General features: G+C 40.4%; 1 protein-coding gene and 1 long non-coding RNA gene across 4 annotated transcripts in view; one reads left to right on the top strand and one right to left on the bottom strand.

Annotated features, from left to right (window-relative positions):
- LOC116687519 (uncharacterized) overlaps positions 1-6067 on the top strand; it is a 19689-nt gene extending 13622 nt beyond the window's left edge. Inside the window, exon 3 of the long non-coding RNA XR_004331570.1 lies at positions 5946-6067. This is a non-coding gene — a long non-coding RNA (uncharacterized LOC116687519). The remainder of the gene's footprint in view (positions 1-5945) is intronic.
- The window catches only part of LOC116687475 (receptor-type tyrosine-protein phosphatase gamma), a 571464-nt gene that overhangs the window by 506275 nt on the left and 50693 nt on the right, over positions 1-14496 (bottom strand). The window lies entirely within an intron of this gene.

Here is a 14496-nt window from a genome sequence, read left to right on the forward strand (position 1 = left end):
TCTCTCTCTCTCTCTCTCTCTCTCTCTGTTCATCAGACCACAAATCAGACAAAAATTAGCAAGCCAGCACACCCTGTTAAATAAAAAAAATCAGTGACATGTCACTTTTTGTACAGCATGTTTCTTATGAAAAAACAGTAAACACGATAATGAAAAGAGGAATACAAATATGAACCCTCCTGTTGTCTTTGGGTCAAATTTGACCCCTTCCCAAAATGTTTCTATATCAGAAATTTGGATTTCTTTCAAACAAATTTTTCAAAAAAGTAACGTGGATGGTTCCCAACATCGATCCTCACAAGTCAGATAAATAATCAGTTCACTACTTGTATTGAATTTGTGTGTTTCTTGTCAATTTTATAGCATTTGGAGAAAAAAACAATTGGTAAAAGAACTTTTGTTGTAAAAAAAAAAAAGAAAAAAGGCAAAAGTTACTAAAATGTGAACATCTGTCAAATAAAGTGACAGAAATGTGAAAAAATGTTGGAAAAATTTACAAAAATGTCAGAGAAGTTACAAATGTATAAAAAAAAAAAACACGGATATTTCAAAAGGCTCAGAAAAAGTGACAAAATCATTGGGGGAAAGAAACAAAAGGGTCAAAAAAGACAACATAACCTTGATTAGAGGTTTTTCATTTTAAATTTCCAGGTTGGCGGGAAGACAACACGAGGGTTAAACCAATTGTCACACCTAACATTCAACTATATATTTCACATTTGATTAATCGCGGTCTTCGCGATTAGCTAATTACATTCTTTTAAACTGCAAATTTTTGATTAGAAAATGATTAAAGGTTCAGCCCTACCCAGCATTACTTCTCAATCTCTGCCTCTTCTTCTTCACACACACACACACACACATACACACACACAAGCCCACACACACACAGGCTCCATTCATTAGGCCTGTCTACCTGTGGTTCACAGCAGTGTGTGATGCCAGACGTTCTCTGTGGGTTAGGATCTATTTGTAGCCTGGTGGAGGTGGAGGTGGTCTCCACAGGCTAATTACTCCATTTAGTGTTAAAGTGAGCTGCAGTTCAGATAGAGCCAACGAGGAGCAATTATGTCGACCAAAAACAAAAGGCCGCACCGGCTACAGTTAGTACAGGCAAGTTAAAAAACAATAACAGCTTTTTAAAAGTTTCCCCTGTCGGCATTGAAGAGAAAACACTTTGGAGGGTTTATCAAACAAATGTAGAGGAAATAGCCTAGGACAAAAAAAAAAAACTACAGTGTTTATTTCAATGTCAAGAACTGCCAGGGGTTTTTCTATGCATAAAGCTTTTTCAAGAATGGGAGCGTTGTTGAACTCAGACAGGGCAACATGTAGCGCCAGTCACCTCAGTCAGTCCGAGTGGACTGGTTAGAGGCACGTATGACAGCCTGAATGTGGCAAAATATTCAAACTAGTTATTAAATATTTGTGGAGAGTCGTGGATACCTAATGTTTTAATGACATGTGTACAAATGTCCTGGAATCAGAACGGAGCAGCTATCTTTCTTGAATGGGATTTGCTTTGACTCCAACCACGACCCACGATATAGCACGCAATTTGTACAGTACCCCATCCTATCAGTAGCCTGGCTCCGCCCTCCTACTCCGGGCTCATCTTCTGGCTTGTAACATACCTAAAGTGATGCAAGGGACACAAAAGAGAGCGAGGTGCATTTCATACATACGCTCGAGCGTGCCTTGTGTTTTGTATCAAATGCCTGGGGGCCGTCTAATTACAACGGTGTGGTATCTCTCATGACCAATAAGGATAGCTCTCCAGAAATCTTAACTCTCTATGGGTTCATCTTCCCCCACCCCAACTATAAAAAGTAATCCAGCCAATCTGTACATAGATTGATAGGTGACAGATGGAACAGTGAATACAACACGACTTGACAAAGAAGAAAAAAGAATGAACTGATATTTTAGGCTACAAGAAAATAAAACTCTATCCATCACAGACCTTGGTATTAGGTAGTGTAGGTTTGCTGGGGTTAATTGAATGTACTAAATAAAAAGATGCTCACACATCCTACCCTCCCAACACAAACACAAACACACACACACACTCCCTGGTGGTAAACAGAGCCCAGTAATCTCTGGTACCATCTTCACTCCCTCTCAGGTTCAACAGCCTCACCTCAGTCATTTCTAGCGGCAGATAGGATGGCATGATTTGAAGTATTACTTAGTTGTTCCCTTTATGCTCAATGATAAATTGAGTAAGATAGAAAGGATGGAGCTTCCTGCATCACTCTAGAATAGGTTTGTCTCATGTCCATCTTCAGAAATTGTTCCTCAGCTTTAGATTCACTTATTTCCAAAAAGCCTGTGTGGGTTTACAGGCTGGGAAACATTCAAACAGCCCATATGAATACAAGCCAAACACAAACAACACAATTTAATTTCAATGTGACCGCCAACTAAACCAAAGCCAAGTCCCGATAAGGTAGGAGGCCTCGCAAAATTGGACAAGCTTTGTAATCAAACTTTAATTTGGCTTTCATGTCAGCTCAGGACGTAATAATCATCTTGTCTGTTATAGATATACATAAATGTATGAATATATTGTTTTGATCTAAAGCAAAGGCTTCTATTTACTGCCACATAGTATGCAAATGGAAAATGCAAATGGTCATTAAAAACAGCGGAGCGAGCCTGTGCTCGCTGCGCTGCCACATTGTGCCGATGGCGCTTTCATGTCTTAATCAAAGCCCGAAAAGCCAAGTTGCTATCAGTGATATCAAAGGCCTCTTCTGAAACACAATATAATCTTATATCTATCACAATTATGGGACTCTTTTAGTTCCATAATAAAAACAACTGGGAGCTTGCTTCAAAGAAAAAGAGAAATGTTGCAGACTGTTAGTCGGAGAGTGTGACAGAGAGGAGCATCAGCACGCCAAGACATACAGATAACATAGTGTGGACAGGCAAAGCATTAGCTCTCTTCTTCAGAAGCTTGCTCAGAGGCTCAGTGGCAGGAAGATGCCAGTGACTGATGCCCCCCAATACCATGTGGACACAGTGACACTAGTCTGGATCAATGACAGTTCATTTCCAGGATAATCGCTGGAAGATCTGGCGACTTCTGCTCTCTGTGAGTGGCCGTTCTTAGACTCTGTTCTCTTCAGGAAACAACAACAAATGTTGACCTAGCAAACTAAATACTTGAAATGTCAAGTTTGGAAGAACGTTTGGATCATGCAACACAAGCCTGGTTGGTTCTTTGGGGGAATGATTGTAAAGTTTTACAGATAATATGTTCACGGTATTTCCTCTCTAACTGGGATGTTTTGGGACTGATTGGTGGGATTGTTGTGGAGAAAGAACACACCAAGATACACTGGTGAGAGATAATGAGGTGTAACCATGTACCCAGCTAATTTCAATTGCTCACACTACTGTATTAAATTTACAGTTACATTTATTTAATATTGAATGTGGTGTTTTCTTTTGTGGGCTGCAAATGTTCCAACAAAACAAGTTCCTGATTCAATGAGCGAGTCAATCTGGATAGAAGTCACAGAAACAGCCGACTGGATTTCAGCTCAAGGGAAAAAAGAAACTTGATGAGATTCACTTCCTTATTTTCCTCCAAATTTCTTGTATTTGCTCATTCACTCTGCCAAATCCCTCGGCTGGCCTGAGACTAGGTGAAGACCGCCATGTGTGTTCCCTAAAACACATGGAGTCACCAGCTGCTTCTCTTCCACTGACAGCCTGGACTACTTAGTTCCTCCGAGTTTTAGGACAGAAGAGCAAACGACTCATGAAAACTGGCTGAAGTGTCTACGTTGGTGGGCGTTGGGTATTTGGCATCCAAATTCTACAGAAACTTCCAACGAGGTGATTCAAAGAAAAGTATGGTCCTAACCTCCCACACAGGCTGTCTCCAGTGAAAGAACAGTGAAAAGTTAACCACCCAAACACAGCCACGATTTTCCATAGTCTCCATAGTCTACTCTTGATATTGTCTGTACAGCTTGTAGTAAAGAGAGTTGGAATTAGCAAGTATAAAACACTATGGTAACCAATATCAAATGTAGTTTACTTTCATTTTCTTTCATCTTCCAATGAGATAGGTATAGTAGAGTGCCTCAGCAGTGACTGATGGGACAACAGCGCAGTAAAGTGGTAGTTAGGGGGGGAAATGTGTAGTGTGTCTCTGTGCTTTGTAGGGTTGGGTATTGTTTGGGTTTTATCAATAGATCTCTGCAGTTGTGGTCTTGACAAAAATGTGGTTGATTCTGAGACGAGGCCGAGACCTTCAGAAAGTGGTCTTGAGACTAGTCTTACTACAACCCTGATGAATTGGTCTTTAATTTCATTAAAGTTGTTATTGAAAATTAAATCTTAAGATATAGTGGGTCTCCATACAGCAAAAGGGAAGGGACGTGCAATTAGCCAAAACATCTCCCTCTATATCTGAATAGCTATCAAATCAAACACTCTTCTGAACTCTACGATTGTGGTAGACACATTGCTCTTCAATTGAGATAGAAGTGCATCTGGTGATCCAGGTGATCTGGAGGTGCAAATTGTTATTTTAGTTTAACTTAAAACTAATATTTGATCAGATGGACCTCACACACAAAAAAATGACTCAAAGAGAATCTGAGAAACACTCATGTGCATGCACACACACACACACACACACACACACACACACACACACACACACACACACACACACACACACACACACACACACACACTTTGTGGGGACCCGACATTGACATAATTTCCCTAGCTCCTCACCCTAAACTTAACCATCACAACTAAATGCCTAACCCTAACCCTACCTCACTCTAACCATAACCTAATTCTAACTCTAATCCTAAAACCAAGTTATTCTCAAACAGCCCTTTAAACTTATGGGGTCCAGCATTTTGACCCCACAAAGCTGTCAGGACCCTACAAGTACTGTTTACTGGACTCCCAGTTTGGGGACCCCACAAATGTAGTTAAACAGTAACACACACACATATATCTCTATTTGCAACAGTCAGTCCATCATTTACAGTAAAAGCAGGGTAAGGGACAACTGTCCTCATTTTAGTTCCAGCAGCTGAGTGCTGATGCATGCTTTACAGCCTTTACAGGCGAGCTGTTAGCGACCTGTGCTTTGTTTTGTCAAAAAGAAGCCAGCCTGTTCACTTTTTTCTCTGTGTTATCATAGATTTGCTGATGTTTGTGCAGCTACAGTATGTACAGCTCCATTAAAACCCAGGGAGGGAGGGGGGGAGGGGGATAAATCAACTACTTGTCACTCTTTTATGGCTGACATAACTCTTGGCCAGCATCACAGTACATAGTCCATGGCCCCACGATCATCACCTCCTTTAAGTGCTACAAGGCCGCTGCCACAATACACACCATAGATTGCTACTAGTTTCTTGTACTAATACACTAGCATCATAAACTTCAAACGTATCAGCATGAGATAGTGTCTTCGCAACAGAATGCAGAGTTTCCAGCAGCTGCAGGCTATTTTCTATCATCCTCTTTCCTTTTTGTTATTTACCTTGTCCTGTGCATTATGGCCAGTTTGTACAGTGTGTGTGGGGATTAGAGCTACATGCATGGAGCAGGTTTGTTCGTTGTCAGCAGTGTAAATCCTAAACAAGCACTCACAAGCCCTTGAGGGCCCCCGAGCTCTGAGCTCAGCCGGTCAGCAGAGGAAGAACATGGTGAAAGTGTACTGTTACGAGAGGTCTTTTGAGTGAGCTGATAGGGCAGATGCTTGGCTATATCCACGATGTTCCGCTTCCGAGATTATTGTGTATTGCGTTCTAGTTCTCTTAAATCATTTTCAACTGGTCTTAATTTTCCTATGTCAGTGTATCAGTAGCTCAAATGCTCATTGTAATGTTCCTGCAGCGCTCTATAGTCTTTTTTAATTCTGTGGTGTTGCAGTTCTTTCTTTTATTAGTGCCCATTAGGGATGCACCAAACCCAGATTTTTGGGGTTCTGCCTAATACCGAACCCTACTCCCATCCTCAGTCCATTAATGATGTAAACAATGTCCACAGCAGTGCATTATTCATTATCTTTTAACTGTAACAAAAAATTAGGCAACGTTTTTCTGTGGGAAAAAATATTTTTGACAAGGCCAATGTTTATCCTATCTCAAGATCCAATCAAGATTTTGTCAGTAAAAAAGCGCCTGGAGGGGATTTTGTATTGTGGCTCAAGCAGATGGAGTAGCTCGTTGAATCTGGTGTCTTCCACTATTCTACAGGGCTGCAAGTCAGTTGCTATCATTTTCCCAATGGCTTCATGAATGGCTTTGGCTCGTGGGTTAGTAGGATGCATTTATTCATCCAAGTTGTTCTTGATTTTTTTTCTGTCTATCTGTTCTCAGTACTTTTTGTGTTTTGTCAAATAGGGGAGAAAATATAACACTGTAATTAAAGTTTGACCCGTTTTTAAACATGGGAAAGTCCGGTCAGGAAATTGGCTGACAAGGTAAAGAAAAACAAAACAAAAAGTCACACGACATCAGGGCTTTTTGCTACTCAGAACTGCGCCTTTTAATGGAACTTGATTTCCATAATGGCCCCACGGCTCCCCAGTATCGATTACAGCTTCCAGCAAAACGTTCCTCCACCAGCAGCACCAGCAGCACCACAACTCAATTTCACTAGATTGAGCCAACTCGCGGTGATTATACATATGAAACATAAGAAGAAAAGCTGGGAGTGAGGAAAGGCAGACAGCGTGAGACAAATGAGACCATGGAAAGGAGAGGAAGAGAAGCAGCTGCCTGGCGGAGAGTAATGGAGGAGAACAAGTCGACTCTGATTGGAGTGGAGTGGTGAATGTGCAGTATGGGTCTGTCCTTATTGATTCCACTGTGCACTTGTACAGCCATGACACCCATACTTTAACAAAGTAAAACTCTGATTTATTTTAAAATTTGAGCAATAGTAGCCATTTATATGAGACAGAAATGTGCTGATGAAGCCGGTCTCCTACAACTACGTTAACAACTGGGGAAAGCAGTGTCTGACGCCTAAATTAGTTTATTGCAGGGTGCAATTAATCAAATTTTAAAATCCCAATTGGAGATAATTCTGGAAATGCAAGACTAAGTTTAGTCACCGAAACGACTAGTTAAGTGTTTCCCGGGTAAAAGTCGTGTTTTCCCCCGGGAAGCGAACTCCGCTCCATGGCTTGAAAGCGCTCCCGACCATCCTCCCCTGCCTCGTCCGTAAGGGAGGTCACAGCGTTCTTATACCGCAGCAGTCAGTGTGGTGCATACAGCAAAAAATATGTGGAATGCATACGAATTGCAGTGCATCACTTTTCATGCGAATGGTCCATGAGAACAGCCTGTGTGAAATGAGGTCAGCAGGGTTTGAGGCCATTCTCTGACAAAAGGCAGAACGGGACGGGACAGAACAAGGGTGAGGAGGACAGAGGGATGAAGGGAGGACAGATGTCAAAAGAGGAGGACAGATGGCAGGAAATGAGGAGGAAAGGGGAAGAGAGCGCTAGTGTTTACATTTCCAGATGCCACCTGGAATGAAAGGTATCATTAAAGAAAAGGGCATCACAAATGAAGGATTTAGTGATGTATATTCCATTCTGCTACAGCCCCGATAGCTATCAGAACCCACATCAGGGCTAGGTGTATGCCTAGTTTGGGATTGATATGCATGTTATGATATAATGAGAATTTACAGGTTATTTGCGAGTTTAATAAATAGCTTGTTTCATTCATTTTCACGCTGAGCGAAATGATTCCAAAAGGCTGACATTCAGTTCAGAGATGGGCAACAATGTGTGGCACATAGCCATGTGTCACACTATCTGATTTCACTGATAAACCTTCCAACCAGAGAGGAGGTAAAAGCAATCAGTGAAATAAGCCTCTGTGGCATTTGCTTGAAATGAAAATCTGTGGAGCATGAGCACACATCACTGATTCAACACGCCTGACGAGGGGGAAAGAACTGGTGACAACCATGTTTACTGCAATGAAATCTCACATGGAACAAGTGGTTTGAAGAGATAGTTTTAATCTCACAGTTTAATCTGCAATGCAGCCCCGGTGGGAGAGGAGGAGAGGCATCATGTTCATTCTTTCTTGGTTCTGAGTTGAACCATGGCATAGAAACTCATTGTAAAACACTAACACACACCAGAATAATACTAATATACACACACTTACATATTGATACATAGTGAAAATGCAACAGTCAGTTCATTTGATTGGCTCAATTGGCTTTCCAAAGACAATATATATATATATATATATATATATATATATATATATATATATATAAATATATACACACACACAATTTCAACCACACAATTTACAGACAAATTCAATTTTGTCAAATTCAATCCGTCAAATTGAATTCTAAGTTTTTTTACGCAAACCTAGCCAATTAAGTTGATTCTGATTCTGATATATGATTTAAGCTTTGATAGCTTTTACACCTTCACTTGCTGTCTATCAGCGGCCCCGATGATTCGCCTTATTCCAAAATATTAGAAACACTGGAGCAGAACCAGAAAACCCAAGACGTTATAAATTTGGTGTTGCTCCAGTTCTTTCTGAGACCAGTTTCGCGATCTGCTATCACATCCACGTGATTGACGCGATTTGACAAACAACGGTGTGAAGGCAAACTGAATCAAATGAAAATGTAACAACGTGGCAACTTCACCCCCCAAATTGAGAGACTACTTCAAGACAAACACTCACATCCCGTCTAGGCACTTGGAAGAAGACCAGCGGTGATTTCGTACCTGGTGACAAAGGAATAAGATTCATCTGAGTGGCTTGTCAAAGCTAGTTTGCTAGCTAGTTTGAGTGTGTCTAAGACGCTCTTATTACAGGCCCTGTTGGCTGTAAGCGGAAAATCCACTGTACTCACTAACACTCTCTGTATTCATATATGTTTTTTCTCTCTCTCTCTCTCCCCTCCTTCTGGTGAGCCTCACCTAATCCAACATAATCAGAGCTTCATACCCACTTCTCAAATCTATAATACAGTACTACGACTCAGAACATTTCATACTAGAATCACAAAAACACTCATCACACGCCCACTTACACACACGGACGCGCCTATTCATCCACACACATGCACCTCTTCAACCCCCTTTGTAAACTGTCCCCTGTGGCATTGAATACTGTCCTTATACAGTATGTTTGATGTCCTTTGTGCTCACAAGCTGTTTATGTATGTCAAATAGTCTTTGTACACAGTATGTTAGATGTCTCTTACACTCATTTGGATTATGTAAGGTTTGTGGGGGTTTGTAATTATTTGTATAACACCTACGGCAAAACCTAATAAAAAAATAAATAAAAATAGTGGTAACGCTTTATAATTACCATAATTTATAGATAGTAAATTAATAGTTAATTTATCTAACTAATCTTAACCTCACTGTTAGGAAACAATTTACTGTTAAACAATTAAATTATAATAGATAATGTTTACTAATTATGAGAACTTTTGTAAATAAACGATTTTATGATTATCGTCTGCCCTTAACGTAGACATGTTGCAAAAAAAAAAAAAAAACATCTCATTTTGTTTGACCAAAAGTCTCCAAAACTAACCTGGATCTGAATGAAATTCAGTCTGATGTTCAGGCTACACCACATTAAACACACACATTTACAAAGGTTTGGCAGTTTTACCAGAAGAATGAATGAAAGTTAATCGACCAGTCATGTATTTCTTTACATGAATCACTGCCAACTCCTGTATTGTTGTATGTTGCTGGAACCTGCCATTATTAATTGATACACATTTTCTTTTTTTAAAAGGCAGCAGATCTTTGCCATCTGTAGGCTGGCAACCACTGAACTGACATTAATATTCTAAGATGTGGAGGCTCTTTATATATGCACAGGACTGATTTCAGTCATTTCACATATTCACCCCCACAGCTATATTGGCATCTTTGCACAGAAAGTCATTGGTGCACAGCATCATGGCCTCTGTCATGGGAGTGTCACATTTGTTTACAGTAGATGCCACCAAGCCCCGAATCCACCAACACCACCATCACCACACCCCCTGCTACCCCAGGCCCCATTCTCTCAAAGCCATACACATCTTCAGCCTTTTTTTTCTTCTTTTTGATTTCATGCCCATTTTGAACTTTTTGTTTCTGCACATCTCCCCTCATCTACTGCTTGATTACGTCTGTGTGGATGTGTTTACTAATTGGGCAGCCCATGTTTCTAAATGCATTAGCTCTAAAAACATCTGTATCATTTATGAACAGTGTGTGCATACTTTTCTATTCAAGCTCTCAGGTCTTATTTTTTCTTAGATGCTATTTAACATTTTTTCCCCCTGCGTACTGTATTTGCTGACAGTAAGGCAGAAAGGAAATGAGAGATCCTGTTATTTAGGTGAGAGTCTGGACTGCAAATATGCAAACCTCACCAAAAGGAATAGATTGCAAACCACTTGAGTCCTTTTAAAATCAGAGGGAACCTGGAGAGAAGATAATTAGCTGGCAAAGAGTAGAAAAAAAATTAACAAGCACCAGGCTCGTACCTTTTACACATTCAGATGTGTAACTGTAAAATTTAAAAAAAAGAAAGTGTTAAAAGGTGCGTGCAGAAAAGGTGTAAAGGCAGAGATAGTGTTTCGTCTGATCTGGTAGCTGGTACAGCGAGATGTTCGACTGAAGGTAGTAGCCATGGAGATGATTAGCAGGGCCATCAGTAGTCCCGCTGGACCACTGTACACAAAGGAGTCATTTTGAAGACGAAACTTGGTATGTGAATGCCTCAGTGTTTTCCTCAATGCGTTTTTGGAAACATAATAGATGGTGATATTTTTAAATGGCAGTTACTGAGTGTAATAAGGTTCTGGACTCAACCTGTCACTGACCTGACCTGACTTTTCATACAGGGACCCGAGGACAGCAGAACCCAGTCAGAATAGACCAGCGGGAACTTAGACTCGATCTATAACATTAGTCTACATCCACAACCTTCCATTTCCGGGATTGCTCCGTTGCCGCCAGATCTTCTGCCGTATGTCCTTTTTAGGTCGGATGTCTGTCCCCTTCTTCAAGTGAATGGGTGACTAAACTTTTACCCACGAGACCAAGGTTTGTGGCCCGTTTAGAAATAAAAATAAACAGTAAGCATTTTTTACTTCACTGTACGAACAGAACAAACGGAGACATATCATGTTCTGCATTCATAACAGAAGGTTAGGTAACGTAAGAAATGTACTGATTTTAACCCGGACCACAATCTTTTACACTTTGGTAAGTACTGTATTGGTCTGGCTATAACATATAACACTCCCCCCCCCGGAACTGCCTCTGACAAAGTGAGGTTGTCTAATGTGTTGCATAATAAGAAAAATACATAGTCTTTGGGAATTAGACTCCATCGAAAATATACTATAAAGGGGTAGAGAAGCCAGACATACCCCCAATGTCATGTGGTGATTGGACGATGAATTTTAGTGGCCAATTCTAGTATGTTTACTGAAAAGTGAACAACTCTTAACAGCTGAATAGTTTTAGGAAGATATAGTGGTTATTGAGCTTTATTAGACATATTGTGACATAACTAGTTATAACAGGCTCCTAAATAAGATAATAATAATTACAATTTTTTATCCCGGCCCAAATTGGGTCACCGGTCAGGGGATTCTAGGAATCGATTGGACTTCTGTCACACCCTTGCATAGAGAGCTGACGCCATGACACCATGACACCGTTTCACATTTAAGAGACAAATGTCAGTGGGATTTTTAATTAATGTTTTATTTCTACCCAAACATTTGCGTATGTTTCTATTTAAGTGTAACACTGTGTCTTTGAATTGCCCATAGGTGTGAATGTATTATCCATCCATACTGTGTTTCAGCCATGTGACAGATTGACGACATCTTCATGTTGTAACCTCTGCACCTTTCGCCCAATGCATATTGGGAAAGGTTCCGACCCACTATGACCCCAAAACCAACTGCCTGAATTTCCAACACGAAAGCTAATAATATAAACAATTAATCTTGTTCAATTTTGGAAGAAACCAAGTCCTGCTTGTGAGCCATACATGAGCTCACAAGCACATCGCACATTATGTGGAATGGACATAATTTCTGAAAAGTAAAGCTGCAGCCATTGGCGATATGCATGCACAGTCAGCGACGGTTTTGAGAATTTAGGCCTCTTGTCAGGATCAGCAGGTATTAGATGATGGATGATGGATAGAGGGATGGATGGATTTTCTGTCGTGAGAACAAGAAACATGGCTGAATGCTTAGCACAAGCAGCAGACATGACTGAACCAAGACAAACTCCTGTACATAAACCAAACCTCACTAGATTCTTTCATTAAAAAAAGGCAGTGGTGCTCAGACTTTTTTGATTGACAAATGATCTTGGGGAGGTGCTGCGCAAAAACACCACAGCAATTAGCACTTAGCATTGCAGACGGAGGGGAGTATAAAAACAACAGTTAAAATTCTGGTGCACGACTCATCAGACCTTTTGCATATCAAATGACCACAGCTCTTGACAAATGAAGCCCAGTGAGTTTAGCTGGGGATGTGAAGTGAATCTCGCTGAATCATGATGGATGGACGGTCTGCATGCCAGCAGGGAGAGTCCCTGGGATCTGGACACGGTCCTCAGCCTACAAACCAAGCTGCTATTACTGGAAACAGATGTGATGCTAATCCCCCACACACACACACACACACAGACAAACACTCAGTTTCAGTGAAGACTCCCGTTACTGAATTAAGATGTTCTTAAAGTCTGTATTTTTTTTACGTTTACTTAAGTATGTTTTGCTTGACATATTGTACCCTGATACATTTTAAACCCCATCTGTTACTGATTAAAAACAGGAAATCAAAAAAGGTACACTGTAAATAATGTCTGGGAAATCTACAGTTATTTACTTTAGATTTCACAGTAACACTACTGCATAGGAGTTTTACAGTAGAATGCTGTAAAGTTCACATTACAACTTTGGCGACATGACAAAATCACAGTAGTCAAATCATTACTGGAAAAAAAAAATCACAATATGGCCACTACCGTACTGTAAAGTAAACTACTGTATTTTTACTTTTTTATCTTATGTTGTGTTTAATTGTTTTGTATTTTACAGTGAATACATAAAATACTGTAAAAGGAAGTATGGTACCTTTACTGTAAAAAGAATTCAAAGTAACATGCTGCCAATTGTTGCCAGTAAGTTACTGTAAATTTTACGTTAAATTTGTTACAGTGTAACTAAAGGTAACCATATCGAAAGTGCGATAGGGCTTTGTGCCCCTATCAAAAAAGCGTGATTTAATAAAAATAATTATAATAAGGACAAATAAGCATGAATATAAAATGTACATCTACCCCGCTGTTAAAAAGTAACTACATAACTTTTACTTCACGTACATGTGAAGTGAGCTACTTTTTACTTTTACTTGTATAGATTTTTATAACAATTTCTTATAATAATATAATTGTACTTGGAGTTCATCAAAGTATTTTTACCTAAGTTGAATATTTGCACTCTTTCCACCTCTGGACATCAGAGCAGATTTTGCAGAGTTCACATTGAGGGCAAACGCTTGGGCGAGCAACATAGACAGAGAATGAAGAAAGAGCAAGAGTGTTTTAAGTTGATTTTTCGCTGACTCTCCAGGAACTTTGTCATATCTCGTCGACACACGCCCCACACCTATTCTCCATAGAACCCGACGATAATGGCGCCGTTATCTACTTCCGTGTGTTTAAGCCTTTGAGGGTTTAAGTACCCTTGGCTGAGGGCACAGCGGTGCATTCCCATGAGGGAGAAGGTTTGAAAAGATGGCTGCCGCAGTTCTGCTCAGATGAGACGAGAGCAGCATTTCCTTGGGGATATTTCCCTTCTCTGCTCCGATGTGGCAGCAGGCAGCGGGAGGTACGAGGGAGGAACCCCCGGGACTTCAATTAAAACAGTGCCAGGAATTCTTGCTGCTAGCCCAGCCTACATTAACTTACACTATATTATAACACCTCTGGACTTATACTAGCATGTATATGTATGACTTCATGTGCCTTTAGGCGCTGGCAGGTAAAATGAGTTTTCCACATACACCAACAGCCAGATTGCTGTGAGAAACCAGGTTAAGGCTAGTAAATTACATAACACATGTACATGTGCGGCTTTTGACTCCTCTAGAAGCCTGTACATACAGCCGGTCACTAATCAGATACAACATTTCATATTTGATGACTTGTAAAATGTAAACGAAGAATTATGTAACATAATGAAGTCCAAGTAACCCGGACACATGCAATTTGTAATTGATTCCAGTCAGGGAACTGTGTTACATGCGTTTGCTAGTAGTAGCAGTGTGTACATCCCCACCGGTGAGGTGCAGGGCAAACAGGAGCTGGAACTTCAAAAGAATCAAGTGCTCGCTAATTCTCCAATATGTTTATTGTGCTGCAAGGTTTTGACCCTGCTGTCTTCCTCAGGCAAATGGCATTCA

Source organism: Etheostoma spectabile, chromosome 4, assembly GCF_008692095.1.
Source record: "Etheostoma spectabile isolate EspeVRDwgs_2016 chromosome 4, UIUC_Espe_1.0, whole genome shotgun sequence".
NCBI lineage: Eukaryota > Metazoa > Chordata > Actinopteri > Perciformes > Percidae > Etheostoma > Etheostoma spectabile.